The 17,535-nt window shown below is 43.3% G+C and overlaps 1 protein-coding gene across 1 annotated transcript in view; it reads right to left on the bottom strand.

The window, feature by feature from the left end:
* Positions 1 to 17,535, bottom strand: part of FGGY (FGGY carbohydrate kinase domain containing) — a 290,561-nt gene that overhangs the window by 208,903 nt on the left and 64,123 nt on the right. The window contains exon 2 of the mRNA XM_077182576.1: positions 4,190 to 4,254. The gene's annotated coding sequence lies outside the window, so the exon portion shown is untranslated. The remainder of the gene's footprint in view (positions 1 to 4,189; positions 4,255 to 17,535) is intronic.

Genomic DNA, 17,535 nt, shown 5'->3' with positions numbered 1-17,535 from the left:
GAGATCGTGCAACAAGCCAGGAATGAAATCATGGCTTGAGCAATGACTTTGTGCCACCAATAGAATCCTGTGGGGAGCAGATGTGGAAAGGGGGGCTCAGCCTGGAGTTTTCACACTTAGCAGCACAGGCAGGGAGCCCAGCTAAAGAGCTGAGGGGGGAATGATTTATGAGGACACAGCTAAATGGTTAAACAACAAGTAAGGGCAGTCATAACAGTCTACAAATACCCACAGGAGTAAATGCCAAGGAGTGTGAGGAATTTTTGGAACAGCAAGATAAATTTGCCAAGACTAAGGTGCAGTGGCTTGTGACACACTTGGCCAAGCAGCTGAAGTTTTGTTGGTTGTGACTGGCTTGGGCAAAGGACAAGCAAAGGAAAGGCAAGAGACAAACCTGGGATGTACAACATTTGAAAGGGATTATTCAACTCTTCCATGTTCAGGTGAGCTCCAGGTCTCCATCACCAGAGAAGCTACTGCCAATGTTCACCAAGGTACAGGAGTCAGAGACAGGATTTTGGAGCCCTCTTGTAGCTGCTTTTCCCCTTTTTCATGGTAGCAGCAATTACAAGTGTGATTTAATTGAGACAGTTTCAGGTTGATTGTACAGATGAAGAAGTCACACAGCTGCTGTTGCATAACACTCAGAGCTACAAAGACTGTCCACCCCAGCAGTGTCACTACAATTAACATCCAATTTGCCCTGGATAAAGGGTGAGTGTTAAAATTGTACCTTATCTCATGCCCACTTCACCCCCTGAAACAGCTCTTAACAAGACTTGAGGTTTGTTCTGTGCTGAGCACCTGCATGAGGGGTGAGATCCAGCACAAGGTCATGTTTCAGGGAGGGAAAGATTTCAGCAAGAGGCCTGGGGGATGTGCCTGATGCTCCACATGAGGGGAAAGAGCTGCTAGGGCTACACTGAGCAGGAATGCAAGGGAAAGGGAAGGAATGCAAAGCAAAAATCGACCAAACAAAAAGGACCTTTGAGTTTTGGTTCACAGCATGGCATTGCAGCTGTGGCAGGGTCAGGGAAAAGAGACAGCAAGGTAGAAAGGGAGAATGGGATTGGCTCTGAATCCCTCAGATTGCAAAATTATTGCCTCAGTGCAGGAAATAAATGAAGGTAAAGGGGAGAAAAGAGCTCATGCACAGCCCTGAATTGTGGTAAGGGAGAGAGGAAAGGGACAAAACAAACCAAAGGCACAGTCACAGGAAACAAATGTAGCCCTAAGATACCTTCTATCTCCCTTTTTTCTGACAGATGTCCCATTCCCAGTCCCTGGGGATTGCCTTGAGCACTCAGGAGGATAAAGCAGTTTCCTTACTTCTTCCTGCCTTGATTGAGACACTGGATCACTAACATGGAGTGTTGCTTAACTCAGGGCAGGAACCTACTTCTCACTTAGTCCTGAAAAACAATCCCAACACTGGCACTCAGTAAAGAAGAGCCACACAACTCCCATAGTGAGGAGGGGACTGAGAAAAACCCAGGGAAGCTGCAGGGGATTTATTTTGGCTGAGCATCTTTAGGTGTCAGGGGATGGCTGTGAGGTTTCAATACAAGCACAAAGTGAAACATTGCTAAAGTGTCCCAAAGAGAAAGGATGGATTTCAGAACTATCTAACAGCAAACTGTGCTTTATCTCCCATTTTAAGGCTTGGAAAGAGCTGACCATCCTATGGGACATGCCACTCAATGTCACAACAACATCTCAAAGCATTTTGGAGATCTAGGTGTTGATTAATAAGACATTCAGGTTTACAAGCCAAAGAAGCTGGGGAATTCTTTTTGCCAAAGGTTTACAAGTGGCAGGCAAAAAATTACTGAGCAAGAAAGGCCTTGTAATTAAATGCTTAACTTGAGATTCAGGTTCTTCTTCTCACTTTAATGCCTAAAACACAACAAGGGGTGCCTTATATTTTTATAAACACTGGGTTCCTTACAGGGACAGGGTACAGTGTACAATTCCCAGTCCTTGGCAATTGTAAGGCACCTACAGTGGGAAGAGCTGCCTGACTATGCAGAAATGTCATTCCTGTGGTAAATATTTCTAAGAAAATTCAGGTAGTGGCATGGTACCCAGAATTGTGCCAGGGACCGATTTTGAGTCTATTGTGTTTGTTTCCTTGCTGAGGAAGAAAAGCATTTTTCACCTCCCAGACCTCTCTGGGGCTTTTTTTCTTCAAGGTTTTATAGAAAACTCCTGAGCAGGAAGCTAAAACAATTACCTGAACAGAGCCAAACAGTCTGTAAACTTTGACTCTCTCAAAGAAGCATTTTTTGATGTACAGCAGTTTCCAATGCAGGAGACACCTTCTGCCCTTTAGTTTTGCGCTGTGTTACAACACATCACACTGAAAACTCAGGTAGAACACAAAAAAAAGAAAACAATCCTTACAGTGAATCCTTTTCTGGATGTTTATGGCAACCCATAAAGTTGCTGAAACATGCCTGCTGTATTTTTAATTGTCATTTTAAATGCCAAAACCCAGAAGTCCTGCTCATATTGTACGTGAACACAGTGTCTGCTTATGTTCAAACCCTCAGGCACTTTAAATAACTCCGCTGTACACAGAGAACGTTGTTCATGTTGTTTTTACAATTTTTGCCCGTGCAGAAGGAGCTCTGAGGTTCTGAGAACATAAATGTACGTTCATGAGCAAGGGGTGAGAGCCCAGCTGGAACCTGCCTGAGCCTTGGATCACGTTTCAGTGGTGGCACGGCCGACAGCACCGCTCGTTTCTGGGTTCCAGTTACAAGAGCTGCACATAGCAGACTCACTGATGTAAGGCACAGGTGAGCACATGTTACAGGTCCAGCTCTGTGCCTGATCCACAGGGAATATCAGGCTGGTCCAGCCAGATTTAGAGCCATTACTGCTGTAGCCCTGGAGGAACCCGGGCTGAACCCTGGTGTGTTAGTAAAGGTGGCAGCTGCCATAACAGACTTCTGTGTGCGTTACAAATTTGGGGCATAAAATGAGGGTCTTTTTATTGATTCCAGTGAATTTCATACCAAGCCTCCATTGTTCTGGCCTAAAGAATAAACCATTAGAGAATTTATAAGCTAATTTGTTTGGTTTTTTTCTTTCAAAGATTAAACAGGAGCAGATCGTAATTTCCTTTAAATGCATCTATTATTCATGAGTATTCAGTAAGTTTTATTATGGGCTTAAAAACAACAGCATATGTATCTTTATACTCAATTCCAATCTCCTACATGGGCTGTGAAACTCACATTTTATGTTTAGTTGTGATTGACCATGAAAGTCAGAGGGTAATAAGTGTTCCCTGAGTAAAGACACAGACAGGTATCTGGCCAATGTTCATTTTTCACATTAGTTTTCTGTAAATAATCTTACATGCAATTTTGCCACTTCCTCTCTGCAGGAATCTCTGGGAGTAGGTTAGCAAACTGTGGCTTGCAGAGGGCTGACACACAGTATTTATGAACAGAGAGGAAGTAAATTAATTTCAGCATTTGATTCAACATTGGAGAAAAGCTTTTTGCAGTGTTTAATCACAGTAACAAGAGGAGGTACAGTCCCTCCTCTAGCCTAGCCTTATTACCAGCAAAGGAAAATTGTGCCAAGTTAGGACTGAAAACAAGGGGTCAAAGAAAGAGACACTTCATTTCTCAGTGTCCATCCCATAATGCCAGCCTGTAACAGCTGCCACTATTTGTAAAATGTGCACAAGAGGGATAGGTGGAGAAATGAAGCCACACACACAAGGTAACACCCTTTTTAAGCAACCACCACTATTTGCAATGACCTGTACAAGGGTCATTTGGGGTTTTCCTTCCCTTGGACTCTGGGTTTCCTGAGAGGAAGGAGAGTTGAAATACAGGAACCAGTGGCTGCACACCATTTCCAGCAGCTTAGGAGACCTTCCTCATTGACAGAGGTTTAGGAACCACATCTGAATCTCCAAACTTCCTGGTGTTCTCCCTTTGAAAGGAGGGAAGACGGGGGAGGAGATGGGTGGAGAAGGTGAAGAGGTGGTTCTGTCCTTTGAAAGGCCCTGCAAACACAGCAAAACTGCTCCCAAACCCTCAAATCTACAGGGAAAATAGGTTGTGATACAACTAGGAAAGACAAGGAGATGTTTCAGCTAACAAAACATGCTGGACTAGCAGCACACTTCTGCTTAAAAAGCTGTTTATAATGAACAACAATTACTTACAGTATCACTGCGAGATCATTAGGGGACTCAGACACTGAAGAGCATCTGGTTCATCTGGGTGAGGCCTGGAAAACAGTGTCACATATCAGCAAACACCAGCAGTGATGGATTTTTTGTGAGGGCTGTTGGAAAGGGAGGAAATGTTCAAACTCTGACTGCTGAGCCACTCTGTGATCTAATCTTGGCCATGAGAAGAAAATCTGTCCCTCACTAGATCTGATAAGAGAAAAGCTTCCACTGCCTGGATAAGAACATCAGTTTGGCTGGGTTGTGCTGCAGATCACTTTTCCCCTTTCAAAGGGTTAATGGGACCCCAGAGATAATAAATGGATTAAGCATCTGTGTAGGTGCTCAGGAGATGAATCTAGGTTGATTTTCCACAAACCTAACCTATGCAGAGTGAGTCATAATTTGCACCTTGCATCACTCAATAAATGGGTCTTTTAAAAGTCAACCCACTGTGAATGGGCTGTGAGCTCTCCAAAAGCAAGAATCCTGCTCTCTTGCCCACAGGATGATCCAAAAAGCTTTTCTCCCTAGGTTACAGTGTGATGGCAATAATAGGGACCAAACAAACAACTCCATGTTTGTGGGTTTGCCACGTCACTCTTTAAAGGTCAAAAGGTTTTTACTGAAACAACAGTTTTTGTTTCATGAAAGATGAATTCTTAATCATAAATGTGTATTAATTTCATTGCTGCTCCTGCTGTGCCCTGCAACGCTGCTTCTTTATTCAATTATGCCTCACATCAACTTTTTAATTAATACCTATGTTAGGAAAACCTTGAAAATTTTGATAAATAACATCTGCTTTTGTGCATTTCAACCGTGCACTTCTGTGAGAAGGAAATGTTTCTATTTTGTAGTCAGCCAGGGGAAAGAAAAGCAAGTAGAGAGGATGTCTACATGTTCACAGGGATCTCAGCACTGAGCAGACAGAATAATCATCTTTTGTTGAATACGAACCTAACGAAAAACAAATCCAACAATACCCTTTTGTTCTGAGCAAGAAAGGCAGGGCTTTAATAGTCTTTAAACGAGATAGAAAATTTCCATCCAAATGGAACCATGGAGTAGGTAGACACATTACAATGTTTTGGAGTTCAGTGATTAAATTTAATGCTGTGCCAGGCAGTGATTAGTTGATGAAGGGCGTTCAAAACTAGAATAGAAACAAAGGAATTGTGGCTCCAGTTTAGCTCTGGGCCTCTCGAGCAGTTTGGTGTTCAGCTTTCTACTTTAATAGCAGTGTCAAACCAAAAAAAAAAATTTGGTTTGATTTATTTCAAAAACTCAGTCCAACTGTAAACACATGAAGCTTCAGCATTCAGGGTCAGATCCCAGAAAGGACCTGAGGTACCCACACAAACACATCCTTTTCTTCAGTACTTTTCCAGCTCCCTACCTCAATGCTGTACTCAGGGTACTGGTACATGTGAATGCCATCAGTAGGCACTGAATTTTCCCAAATCACTGCGCAAGAGACCCCTAATTAAGACTTCTGAATCCCAGGCTCAGAGCTGGGTGCCTATATTCCTCTGCTTTAGAGCATTAATCCCCCTGGTGAGCCCAATATGACACATTGTCCTTAACACTGCACAAAGATGACAAATCACCCAGAAGAACAGGAGAATAAATCCTTTTTAACTTGGCTGGGATCTCTCCTAAGCCAGCCCAACCCAGGCATGAGCACGTGGTGCTCTGAGAAGTCACAGCACAACCCGAGCCCAGTGGGTACAGGTAGATCCAGCTTTGCAGAGGAAGAGCAAGTTCATCTCCTGGGTTTCTCAAAAGGAGAATTACTCCCTAAATTCTGACCAGAGACCTTTAAAGGAATTAATTTTTTTACTTCAGTTTCTGTTCTGTCTGCATATGGACTGTTCCACCACGTCCCAGCATCTCAGTGCCTGAAGTCCTGGGTAAGACTCACATAAGTCTCACAAAATATAAGGAAGATTAAGCTGAGATCTTTGTGCTGCAGAAGACATGCCAGTTCTTTTCTTCTTCCTTTCCTGTCATAACCTGTTCCTACAGTCCAAGCAAAGGCCATCATCATTCTAATTTAAGCAAGTCCTCTTAAATTAATATCTATTTTGGCCCAGACCTGCTCTTTGCTGCATTAGTATAAATCTTTTGTCTTTTAATGGACTTTCTCCAACTATATTCTGGTCTAATCAAGATTAGAATCTTATTTTGGTGATAATTTGCAGGGTTATGCTAAAGGTCAGCATTGTGCAGGCCACAGATCTTGGTGAAATCTCATTGATTCAAGGGGGAAAGAATTTAAAGTTATGATTTACTATACTAGTTACATGATTTTTTTTTTAATGATAACTTGTAGATAATGTTTCAAGCTCCTCCTAAAAATTTTAAAATCCATCCATCAATTAAAAATAATTAATCACCAAGCATATTAAGTATTCAAAAAAAGTGTGGATATGGCACTTGAGGACATGTTAGTGATGAACAGGGTGGTGGTTTGATGATCTCAGAGTCTATGCCAACCTTAACAACTCCATGATTCTATGTTATGTGTGCTAAGTTAGTTGCAGCTTTCACTACAAGAAAGTAAAACAAAAAAGTCTAGGAAAAACTGTTGGAGTCTATTTAACACTTCAAATGAATGCTTGTGTAAAGCTCCTCTCAGAATCTCCATCACAGGCAACTTCCCTGACTGCCAGAAGGCCTGGGAGCTTTTCCCATCAATGTGAGAAGCAAGAGATTTGCACCTTCAGAAAAATTTCCAACTTACTCTTCTCGTATTATTTGTGCTCCAGGTGGTGGTAAGACATAAATCCTGGAAGCTCTCTCCACAATGGTCAAATGCCAGGAAATGGAGCAGTTTACTGGAACAGCAGCAGTTTCTGATGCCTTTGCAATGCCAGTTTCAACTAGAAAGGTACAATATTTTATATTCTGAGGAGCTGAGCTAGACCATTTTGGCAAAGAGTCTGTCTGCCTAGCAGGGGTGGGGTAGGTATTTACTATCTCTATAATGACTTCCTACTGCAAGTGGGTCAGGTAATTCAAGTAACTCGCCAGGACTGCCCTTGGTGGAGTCTGGTGAAGTCTCGCCTGTGAGTAAATAGTCCCTGAGCTGCAGAGGGCACATCCCCTGTCATGTGATGTCTCAGCCGTTTCCTGGCACTGCCCCTCCAACAAATCCTTCACTTTATCTCCCTCCCATTGTAACAGTTTCGCTGCTGAGGCTGCTGCTGCTGCTGCACTTTCTGCTGTCAGTGGCCTGCTGTGAACTGGAAAAATACCTGCTGAAAAGACCAGTCAAGTACTTCAATGATACCAGAGGCTCCTCCTTTCTCTGCCTCCGTTATGGGCAACCATCCAGGTTGTCAGTTCTGCTTGTCCAGCTCCAAACCAAATGTTTCAGCATCCAGCCTGCACAAATAATCAGGTTTTAAACAAAACCTGCAGCAGAAGATTGGTTTGCCTGCAATCAGTGCAGGCCTTGGGTTTCCCTCATGCTGAGCCTTGATGCCTGATGTGCAAACACATGGATCATGTTCATTCTGGCATTTGGAGGGGGTAAAAGGCATGGTGTGTACATGGGAAATCCCAAACTCAGCAAGGTTTTAGATGTGCTGCCTTGCACTGTGGTTGAAATGCTAAAGGAAAGGTTTGAAGTAACTCAAATGATAAGAAATAACTACCAGCTCCTACATGGCTCCCTGAGGCACTGTGGATGGGAAGGATGCCCTATCCCCTGGCAAATTAGGGCCAGGAGTTGGACTCTGATCCTTTGTCCAGTCCAAGTCAGGATATTGTCTGATTTTATGGAATCTCCCTTTGCACAAACAGCCTCACCTGAGAGCTGCTGGGGAAGGACACACCAGTCATTAAAAGGAGCTGCAAGCATTCATTATATTCTTGTTTGCCAAAAACACAGTGGCATGGCTTGGTACACCATAAACATTTTGGGCAATGCTGTTCATATTGTACCAATAACTAAAACAAAGCAGCAAAAAAAAAAAAAAAAAAAATGTTCAAAGACTCTTGTGAGCTCTGAGTTAGACTGATGCCTTCTGGGGAACAGCTTCATGGATGTTAGCATTTTAGAGTAGCTTTTTAAAACAAAATTTCTGAAAATGAACAAGTTATTTCACAGATGAACTGTGTTATCATGAAAAGTTTTGCTTGTCTATCTTTCCAAACAAGCATGCTCCTGTAAAGAACAAATGAATGTCAATATTATTCCTAAATGTAGTTGAAAATTAATACTGTGCCCATGTGTCACTTCAAAGTACTCTGTTTTGATTTTCCCAAGGCTATCCTGATGCCTTGAGTTTTAGCTTTTATATTTTTCAGATTCTGTGCTGCTTCAGTGTGTAGCTCTGAGCTTCATATTAGGGGATGCTGAGCTCTGTGCACAGAGCAGGGAGACAAAACAATTCCTGCTCCAGCTGGGCACCAAGGACAAATGATCCAAATCTCAGCCCCAAGAGCACAAACCCCGTGGGCTGGAGAGAGAAAAACAAGCAGGGTGGGACTGCAGGGGCTAAAGCTGGAATGGGACAATGAACTGCAAGGTGCAAATGGAGCAGAACTGATCCCAGGGACAGAGCCCGTGCCCGGCCGTGCATTTTGGGGCCATTTTGGTTCATCTTGGGTGCAGCCCTGGCTGGGCTCTGGGGCTGCCCAAGATGGATCCATTGAAGCCTCCTAATAAATCCCTGCTTTATTCTTTAGCTCTGTCTAGTCTCTGTTCTAGGTCAGCCTTCACAAGGCATCAATCCCAGTGCCACAAATCCAGCAGAGAATAAGTCAGGACACAGAGCTGACTCTAAGAGCAGCAGCCAAGGGTGCAGCAGTGTGTGCTACCAGCTGAACGAACTGGGACTGGCAGAAGGAGAGAACACTTTGTTGGAAAACTTTTACTTCAAGCTCCTCCACCTCCCATCAAGGCAAAAGGCTCTCTCAGGGCCTGGAACAGCCGACCTGACAGAGCCAGGTCTGCTCTGGGCAGACGTGAGGCACTCGATGCACACCCTGAGCGGGAAGGTGGCCCACAGGCCCCGGCACTTCTGAGCAGGGCTTTGAAAAGAGTTTCCAAGGGCCCTACACAAAAAGTCCTTTCAAAAGTGCTCCATAAAACACACCTGAAGAAAGCCCGTTAGCTCTGTGTGCTCTGTTTAGCTCAGGTGTTGTTTTTTCACACACAGAAACACATGTACAGACTTAGTGCACCATACAATGCCCCACTAAAGGCATCAAGTGCTGGTTATAACTCCATCCAAGATCAACAAGGTCTTTTTCCACAAGCAACCCTTTGTGTTTGGGAAGCCTTTGCCCTGAATTTTACTGTCTCCAAGTCAACCAACAGGTGCTCTGCAGTCAAACGTGAGCTATTTAAGTGCAACCTGCATAACAACTTCCCAGGCTGGCAGGCAACCTTAAATAGTAGTTAGGGATTGGAATGGGTAAGCTTTTATGCAGACAAACAGAAACACTCCCAACAGGAAAAGAAGAGGGGGGAGGAGGAAAGGAAAATGATATCTTTCTTGGTTTCCATTTAGTTTTCTCTTTCATATGTTGGCATAATAACCCTCAAAGAAGAGAGCAAGGCTCCCAAAACCAGACGCCGTGATAATCTGACATTATACAGTGGTTGTTCTTAAAATTTTCCAGTTTTGTTTTGGACAACAACATAATGTGCTGATTGTATATGGGATATTCTCTCCACTTGCCCAGGGTACAGATAGCCTTTACTGCTAATACTGAAAGTGTGTTATTTCAGACAAGTTGACTTATTTTTTTTTTCCCTGGAGAAAACACTTTGGGGTAGGAAAAAGAAAAAGTGAAAAAGCCCTCTCAGCTAGATGCCAGATGTGTCATTTTGCATTGTAAAGCCACACCACAATTTATAAGCCATGCAACTGCTCATTTGTGTACCTTCCCAGATCAGATGTTTAAGTCTGTTTCTAGGATCAGTGCATTGTATAGCATAAAATGTGATGTTTATCAAACAAAAATCATACCCATTTGAGATGCTACACAATTACTAAAGGGTCAAATGCATCCCTGCCTAAGTGTTAAGTTTCCAGGCAGTGAGGGAATTGTATTATTCAGGAGATTGTGATATTCCTGTAAGTGCCATCATTTCTGCTACTGGGATGTTTCAGTCTGCATAAAAACAAACTCTTACCTCTTCTCTGTCCTCTTGCTCCCCTGTACAAGTACTGGCACTGTGGTTTCTTCTATTTAATCATAACTTTTGATATTTGTGGGGCATGGGCAGGAGAGGCAGAGAAGAGAGATGTTCCTGGGCACTGCTGGTTGTGAGACAAGAAAGAACAGGGAGCAAATCAACCCCCTAAACAGTACCTATGGTGTTATAATAACAAAAAATAGATTTACTTTTATTGTGTGGTCTTAATATGGGTTATAACACAGAGACATAGGAACAGCCACTCCAGTGAGAGCCAAGAGAGCTTCAAAAACCCACAGAGCATCATGGATGCAGCTGGAAGACAAACAGCACCTTTCCATGGGCAATGGGACATTTTACTGGGATATGCAGATCTCTGCATGTGAACTGGCTCTGCTTGCACCAAAAAAAGGCATCTCTAGTGCACAACTGGATGGAATTGGACAGCACAGGGAGGGCAGATGAGATCACTTCACCTGGCCTGGCCTGCCAGACAGACCCAGCTCAGCTGGGGCAGTTCTGCTCTTTGAAGACTTGCTCAGTATCAGTTGTGCAACAGTTTATCAGCGTGGGCTGCTTCCGTAGATACGGTCGTGACCCCTGAGAGTGGAAAAACTTGTTTTGTTGTAGTGGAGGGATTTTCCTGAACTAGGTTAAATAATATTTATTGAACTAAAGTCTGCAGTTGCTGGAGCTGCTCTGGATCGACAGGAGCATGGCTGAGATCTTTCATCTTTTCTTTCATCTGCTACAATGCAGAAAATCACTGTCTGTTCATTTTTGTATTCCTTCAACCTTCAAACCAGAAACTCAGAACTGGCTTTCTGTATCCCTTGATCCTTCAGACAGAGAAATTTGACAATTCCTCAAACCACAGGAAACTTAAAAATAGGACTTGTTCCAGCACAGCTACACATTGTTGTTCTTGAAATCTGGGTTAGAAAATACTTGCAGGGTCTGAAAGAGAGAAGCCTGAAGCAGAATGTCTCTATTACTGCATTCCTTTATTTAAACAACTAACCCTGTGAACAGAAGAGCTGCTGAAACTGGATTTGTTATTGATTTTGTCCCTTAAGACAAATTCCTACATGGATTCCCCAGTGTCTAGTAAGTGTTTTTTCTCTATTGCAATAGAAGGGGAGAGGGGGCACCACAAGAAAGGAAGACACAACTTGGGCCTCTGCACTGTATTCAATTTTTTTTTTTTTTTTTCCACTAAACACCTGGGATTTTATTTTCAAGGCCTCTACCCTTAATTGGAAGAACAGGTTAGAAAGTTACTGGAGGAGAAATCCAGACATTTCTTTATCCTCTCTGCCCTGCAAGTTTTATCATCCAGGGAAACAGGTGCTGGTGACAGTTGTACAAGAACCCACTGGAGTACTCTACAAAGAACTTGTTAGGATTTCTTTTGGGAAAGCAGGACACAGGCCTCACCTGGCACTAATCAATAGCCTCTACTGAATGCAGCAATTCTGTATTTATTTACCCTTCACCCTCACACTTCAGGGGGCAACCACACTGTTTTCCCTGGAGGAGAAGTCTCTCAGACTGATCTAAACTCAGTCAACAGCTCCAGATTTGAACTCAGATGGACGTGACTCTGAAGCGCTCCTCCCTGCTGAACATGCCCACTGAAGGGTTTATTAGCCCACACAGCAACTGCAGCTGCCTCCTTTGTCCTTAGTGGAGCACACCTGGATTTAGGGATCTCCCTGGCCAGCAAAAAAGCCACTCCCTGTTGGTGCAGTCTAACAAAACAATGAAATTAGAGCAATAGTTGTGACACCTTAATCCAATACAGCGACCTACAATTTCTTACTATGCATTTACCTATTTTAAGCAGTCCCTCAGTATGATACACTTTTCTCTTGCCCCTTTTCACACACTAGTTGCAATATTTGAATGACTTCCACAGCATTTTCAATTACAATCTGCTTGTGAAGAGCTTATGCTGTCTTGTTGATAATCCTTTTTAAGTACAGACTATCAACAAGGTCTGCAAGTGTCCAGACAGAAGCTATCCAGAGTGAAGAGGTTATGATTTGCAAAATGATGTTTCTTTTCCACTGGAGGTGGATCAGTATGTGTTTAGGGAAAAGTCTGCTATCTTTTGGGAATGTTTCCAGTTAACTCCATGCTAACCACATTTGATTTGCTTGGTTCTGCTTCAGGAACTGAAAGTAGCTTGGCTCCAGCATTAAATAACCGAGCAGGAAATAGCAGAAGGTTTACCATGTACAGGCTGGCCAGGGGTGGAGCGACAGATTGAACTAAAAATACAGCAAAGATTGGTTTGGGGAGATTCAGATTGGTTCCACTTTAATTAGGAGATATACAAGCTCCCAGTGCTGGTGATTAAGTTATCTTCATTGAAAACACATTGACATATTCAAATGTCACCATGCTTCAAAAAGGGAAGTGTTGAGACATAAAAGCTTAATGCCCTAAAATGAGGATCTGGTCAAAAAATGCTTTCTGCACTTTGTCAGCCTGTCCCCAGGCCCTGCAGCAGGCAGGGTGCTTCCTCTGCCCCATCCCACACACAAGTAAAAGCATTAGAGGAAACTCTTAGCTGCAGCAGAAAATTCACTAATAGTGCTAATCTTATAAGTTTAATCATGGGTGGGGATGGTGTTGATTTTGCAGAGAAAGATAGGAATAGCTTCAAAACTCTGATGAAAAAGGGCAAGCAAAATACAGTGCTGCAAATTCAATATAAATATACAATATATTACAGATAGAAATTTTGATGAAATTTTGGCAAAGCAGTAGTTGCAAAGTCCTTAGCAGCAGAGACTTTAGCACCAAAATATCCTTACAATCAATATTTAAAATCCTTCAAACTACTGTCCAGTCTTTTAATTAACTTGTTAGAAAGATGAAATAAAGGAGTTTATGCCCTCTGATGAACACTGAGGCAGCATCAGTGCAACCAGTGAATCAAGGCAAAACCAGCAGAAAGGAAACCCAGTTTCAGAGCTGGGTAGCAAAGTCTAGGTTTGTCCCTATATTATTCTTTCAACAGTAAATATTTCACTGTCTCCCAATTGCATTCTGAACAAATGAATTCCTCTCCAGATCTTAACTGGACTGCAAAAATAAAACCTCGACAGCTCATTTATTGATACAGTGAAATATCCAAACAAGTAATTTTATTGCTATGAAGGAAAATATAACAGCTGGAAAAATAAACCTCAAGCTGTCATTGAAAGTTTGGCTATAGAGACAAAAAAAAAAAAAGTGAAATGGTTGAAACAAACAGAAAAAGCCCTTCCTGAGGAATGCTGAGAATGGGGTGAGCCCCAGTTGCTCTGATTCCTGGCAGATCCATGAGGCTGTTCATTTTGATGGATGGAGAGATCGGAAGTCAGGTGGGAAAGTGCCCCCCTGAAAGTAAATCCACATTGTATCTAATCCACTAGGGAGGGAAACTGTGGGAAAAAAATATTGTTGGCAGAGTCTGAGGCAGGAAAGCTGCCACGCTATTCTGCTGTACTTGGGAGAAAAACAGGAGCCCAGATGTTAACACAGGGTCTCCCTAGCCTGGAAAAAGGAAAGGCAAAGAATACCTATCCAAGAAAGCTACTCCTACCATTATCAGTCTTCCCAGTTCTATTTAAAGAAAGCAAAAGGGCCAAGAGAAGAAGCTGTTTTGCAGCTCTGCACAAACAGCCGCAGATAAGGGTGGTACCAGGTGTCAGCTTGCCCTGCAAAGTCACTGAAATGTCAAGGATTGTTTTTCCTCTACTCCCTTTCTCTTTCCTCCGACTGGGAACTGCCAATGTTTATTTAAAAGATATCCCTTGTATTTGGCAAGAATGCCAGCGGGGCAGACGTTAATGGATTATTCTTTGGGGCTGGCAGCCTGCCAAGGTGATAAGGATAGCCTGCCTGCCCCAAGGCCCAGAGCCGTGCCATTAACAGGGGCGGCAGCAACGCAATCACCCGGCCAGATGCTCTGCTCCACTGAGTGCAGCAGACTTTAAAAGCTGCTCCAACTTCTATTTGATCTGACCTATAAAAATAATTAAATAAGTAGAGAGGCAGACACGGGCTATAGAGGGGCACTAATCCGTCCTTGAGACTCAGGTTTGGAGCTTCTCTTCGGCAGTGGGGTGGAGAATTTGCTCAAACCACCATGAAGTCCCTGAGTGTTTCTGTTCACTGCTCTGCCCTTGAACTAGATCTCAACCTGGGAGCCCTGAACTCTCCTGCTAAAAGCAGCACAAGTGAGGGACCTCATTGTACTGCTGCAGCTCAGCATGGAATGACAACAAAAGCAGACCTGGTTCGAGCTCTGCTGGGCAGAGGAGGAGCCTGGCTTTGAGCAGCGATCCCCGCAGTAACACGGTGAATGCCAGTACCCCCTGAGACGGCAAGCCTGAAAGAATGGGATATTTTGTGTCTTGAGATATATTTAGATTAACATTGTTTACTATTAATCTTCTTCTCTGCAAAGTCCTTTCCCAACGGACAAAAAAAGCCCAGGATCACTCCACCTCTGTTATAATGTATTTTTTGGAAGAAGACCTTTTCCATGGCCCATCAGACAGCACAGACTATAATTAAGGTGCTTATGATACAATTTAGTAAAAGCAGGAGCTGGGGCACAGTAGCATTTACTGCTGTGATTGAAAGCCTTAAAAGTTATGAGGAATTGACCAAGTAGTAATTTTATCTGTTTGGAGCTGGCAAAAAAAAAAGAAACTTTGTGCTCATTTGAGAAGCTGGGCTGCCACTAATGAAGTCAGAGCAAATAGAGCTGCTTTCCTGCTTCTCATGAATGCAAACAACGAAGGATTACCCCAGACAGGTGTTCCCTCCAAAAAGAAAGATGCATCCAGATTTAGCCGCTTTTTCTTTCCCTCTGGATTTTTTTCTCTCACTTTTAACACGACAAAAGAAAGCCACAGGGTCACATACTGTTACCTCAGGAAGGTACCACAGCCCACCTTGGCTGATGACCTCTCCTGGTTCTGATGTGGCCTACACTAAAATCAGGTTGAGGACATGCTAAAACCCTCATGTCAAGCTGTAAGTCATTCCATTCCAAGAGTGATGGCTGATACTTCCAAAGGAAATTCAGTGCTGAAATAAAAATACATTTCTTTTCTTCTGACATTTCATTGTTCCTTTGCACAGCCTCTCCTGAGGTTTTTAAACAGGATTGTTCTTTGAAACAGGATTCCAGCAACAGCACAAAATTCAGACATCTGGAGCTGTAGAGCCATCCTCAGTCTCAAGGCAATCATAAGAGGAGTCAAGAGAAAACTACACAAGTCCAGACAGAACTAATCCAACAGCAACCTGAGGTCTGGAAGTTGGTCTGACTTCTCTGTTCTTTCCTTGCTCTGATGGTAAGGCAGAAATTTCAGTTCCTGCCCTGAAACGTTACTGGGTTGTCAACAGTGAAAGTTATTGAATTCTTGGATGTAGCTTTGTATTAGCATCAATTCCTGGGGTGGTTATTTAACGTGGAGGTTCTTTGGTATCAAAGTGCCTTGGACTCACAGCCATGAATTACTGGAGCTTAAGAAAGGCAAGTCACCCATGGATGTAGTGCAAGGTAAATCACCCATGGATGCAGTGAAGCTGAAGTCATCCATGGATGTAGTTAGAGCACAGAGTTTCCAGGTTGTGATGGCACAGGCAAAGCAGGGTGGAGAAAAAAAGGAGCACTTCTACAAAGTGGGATACACAACTCGGGCCTGTAAACACCATTTATTATTGTTTCTTTATCTCTCACTAGGAGACAAAGCTTGTGTTTCTCAGCAGCAGTTCTACCACGACAAATAGCAATCTGATTCCATGGCATGACAGCTTATTCCTAGCACTAGGAGTGGGTGCACCAAGGCAGGACAGATGGAGGCTGTGCCACAATCAACATTCAGTGGGGTGTCTGTCCTCACCCACTCATCTGCCTGCTCATTCCTCTCCGACTGCTCTGGGACTGCTCTGACCCCACCCGTGAGCTGTTTCTTTCCTGCTGCCTCCTTCGTTGTTTTCCAAGGGCTTTCTTGCTGCCCACATGTGTCCCCTCCTCCTCTTGGACGCTGTATTTTCTACAGAAGCAACAGATTGCTGTGGTGTTGTCCTTTTGATCTAATGAGAGAAACTCCTACAACAATGATGTGCATGTGCTTCTTTTTTCCTCATTATTTAGCAGGGGACTTGGATATACACATCTCCCTCAGGATCCTGCTTTTTTTCTGGGTTCTACCCCTACTGCCCCTGCTCTTTCAACTTAACAAGCTTTTCTCTCCAGCCCTACACCTGCAGCATTTCTGCTGCTTCTCCCGGTGCAGCCCTGAGAGCCCCCACACTTCCCCTGCCCTCCCTACCTCCTGTGGCTGCTGTTCTCCAAGGAAAAAACCTTTTGCATACAGCGAGGGCAGCAACGATCTCAGTGTCACTTCACAGATGCTTACTAAGTTCTTAATCATCCTGTGTTTGTCCACGGCTGGGGTACAACACAGGGTTTCTGATTTCAGACACAAAAGCCTGGCTTTCAGTCAGGCAGGATGGACTCCAGGGTCACTGCTGAAACACCACTAGCACTGGTCCATTTTCTGTTTTCCCAGCTCTGATGAGCTCTCTGTGGTTGAGCTTTATTTTACAGGGAGATCAGGTTTCTTTCTCATTTTTGCTCATTATCATTTTATTTCTGAATCATGGATTCCAGGATGGATTCTAAAACTGGCAATGATCATTGTACTGACACTGTTCTAAGATCTCAAAAACCTATAATCTCACAGAGATAAATGTAGCCTTTAAAATCATCTGGGGAAGAGAAGGAATGGTTATACTCATGTTACTACAGGCACTGAGGCTCTTACAAACCTGTGTGTTGGTAGTAAGAGAACCCAGAGCCAATATGTACTCCCCAAATAGTTTTCTAAATCCCCTGGAGCACCAGCTAACAAATCCATGTTTCTGTGCTCTGGTTAATCTCAGAAGAAAACAGCACAAAGCCAAACTCTTACTGACTGAAGGAAGTATAAAAGTGCATTTTCTTAGTGATTAGAGTTGTACCTATCCAAGGGAACTTACTGCAAAGGACAATTCTTTGCCTCTCCTTCCCTTCAAAACCATAACAAACCTCAGGAGTATGAGGTTATTTAATTTAACTCTTAGAAAATTTTCCTTTTCATGCCTCACCTTCTTTCTGAGCACTTTATTG

The sequence above is a fragment of the Agelaius phoeniceus genome, chromosome 8 (assembly GCF_051311805.1).
Source record: "Agelaius phoeniceus isolate bAgePho1 chromosome 8, bAgePho1.hap1, whole genome shotgun sequence".
NCBI classification, from domain to species: domain Eukaryota; kingdom Metazoa; phylum Chordata; class Aves; order Passeriformes; family Icteridae; genus Agelaius; species Agelaius phoeniceus.
Note: the sequence above shows the minus strand (reverse complement) of the source record. Positions and strands in the feature narration are given on the sequence as shown.